At 50.0% G+C, this 2,184-nt stretch overlaps 1 non-coding gene across 1 annotated transcript; it reads left to right on the top strand.

Annotated features, from left to right (window-relative positions):
• The first annotated feature begins 975 nt into the window (after positions 1-975).
• Positions 976-1,084, top strand: LOC138388841 (U6 spliceosomal RNA). The gene has a single exon (XR_011234320.1). It is a non-coding gene; the product is annotated as a U6 spliceosomal RNA (small nuclear RNA).
• The last annotated feature ends 1,100 nt before the right edge of the window (positions 1,085-2,184 follow it).

Here is a 2,184-nt window from a genome sequence, read left to right as displayed (position 1 = left end):
ACCAGCAACGCATAAAATCAGCACTTTCCCGCCCCAAGTGGGCTTATCTCAAAGATACAAGGATGGAGGGGTCTCCGTCAGTCATGGTGTCATTTGCCCCCCAACTAGGCCTCCTGGGCATGACTGGTTTGCCTCCTGCCCGGGCACCTGGGGGACTGCACTTCCCAGCCCCGCTTGCATGAGATCTGAGGGACAGAGACACAGGTCACGTTGGGCTGGACATTTAGGAACTGTTGTGCCACCTCCACGCTCGCTCTTTCCCACCCACAGCACAGAGTCCCCGGGAGGGGCCATCCCCACTGCCCGCCCCACCCACCCCCCCCCCCCGCCGGGCTTCGCATGAGTGAAAAATGAAGCCGCTGAGAGTTCAGGGTTTATACGTTTTCACAGCACAGCCTCAGCTCCCCTGAAGGTGCCACAGAATCAGCTCAGTACTCAGAACAGCCTTTGTTAAACATGCCACACCCGTTCATAATTTTTATTTTAAAAAAACCTCTTAACTAGAAAACCTCCTTAATCCAATAAAGGTTACCTTCCAAAATCCTGTGCAAACATCCTACCTAATGGTGAAATATTCAAAGTGTTTCTTTTGACATCAGAAACAAGGAAGATGCTGCCAACACCCGACTTCACTGTCCGCTGGCGATCGCAGCCCACGCTGCAAGGAAGGAGAAACAGCCAGGGAGTGGCAAGAGCCGCTGCGGTGGCTGGGCGCAGACACACTCCTGTTGTAATCAACAATCAGCAAATGCCGTTCTTAAAGGACCCCGTTTATCGCGGCATCGCAAGTCTCAAGATCCTAAGAATAAACCCCACACAGGATGTGAGACCTTTATAGCAACAGTGATAAGAGTTTATCAAAAACCATAAAGGAGACCTTTGAGAGAGTGCGTATTTGTGGCTAAGAAGATTAACTTTCTCAATCAAAGATGTCACTTCTCCCCCAAGATCATCTATAAATTTAAAACTATTCCAGTGCTCGCTTACAGCACCACACATACTAAAATTAGAATGATACAGAGAAGATTAGCATGGCCCCTGCGCAAGAATGACACAGATATATTTTTTTAAAAAATAAACTATTCCAAAGGAAATCCCAACAGGATTTTTATATAGCCCATGACCAAGTTTATTCTAAAATGTCTAAGAAAGAATTTCCACTGTGATTAGTAACGGCAGGCTAGGTAATTTAGACCAGGCCTCCTGCTAGGAAAGCTGTATGAACTATTTTAAACTCCTGCCTGAGGCCATGAGAGCGCCTCGAGAGGGTGGATTACTGGACCAGGATTTGGGAAGAGACAAAGCGAGAGGCACACCTGACGTCGGCCACGTGGAGTTAAGGGCGCTGGGCGATTCCAGGCACGGGGTAGAAGTGGAGCAGCACTTCTGACAAAAGATGGACTTAGAGAGGGCGTACGGGGGAGTCCAGAACTCACCGGGATTTGAGCTGAAACCTCGAGGTGCCCTCCAGGTGGAAGGGTGACCTGTGACAAGTATACTGAGCGTAGAATCGTCTCAACCCTGAGGTTGAATTGAGATTCATTGAACTGCTGGCAGCCCAGGCACCTGCCAGAAACAGGCAGAGTCTCACCAGAGGAGGTTAATGTCACCCTAGGTCTCAAATTTTAATTTTTCACTTACAGTAAAAAATATCCAGGGACACTACACAAGCATGAACCAAAAAACAGCAGCAGCAGTTGACAGACTCGGCCCCGGAGGGCTGAGATTTGGAGTCGCCCGGCGTCCATGTGAAAGCACAGCATGTCCTAGGAGTCAGGCAAGGCTGAGAACTGGGGCAAATAATTGGAAAATGTAAATAGGAAAAATGGAAATTCTGAACCAAAAAATACCTTAACTGATACAAAGAACGCAATGACCATGTTTAACAGCAGAATTAGCGAGCAGGAGGGAGGTGAGAAGCCAGGGCGGGACGAAGCTGGAGGCACACGGTGGCGCCGGGAGGCCCAGGCGGCACGGGAAGAGGAACAAAGGCTGGCGTGCACGCCGATGGCCACAGCAGCATCATTCGCGACCGCCAGAGAATGGGAATGACCCAAATGCCCATGACCCGGTGAAATGATCCACACAAAGTGGCATCGCCACGCAGTGGGACACGGTGGCAACAGAAAGGAATGAACTACACGCTACAGCAGGGACGGACCTTAAACACGGACGTGGAAGCCG

The sequence above is a fragment of the Eulemur rufifrons genome, chromosome 7 (genome assembly GCF_041146395.1).
Source record: "Eulemur rufifrons isolate Redbay chromosome 7, OSU_ERuf_1, whole genome shotgun sequence".
NCBI classification, from domain to species: domain Eukaryota; kingdom Metazoa; phylum Chordata; class Mammalia; order Primates; family Lemuridae; genus Eulemur; species Eulemur rufifrons.
The sequence above is the reverse complement of the archived record's forward strand: the minus strand, read 5'-3'. Positions and strand labels throughout refer to the sequence as shown.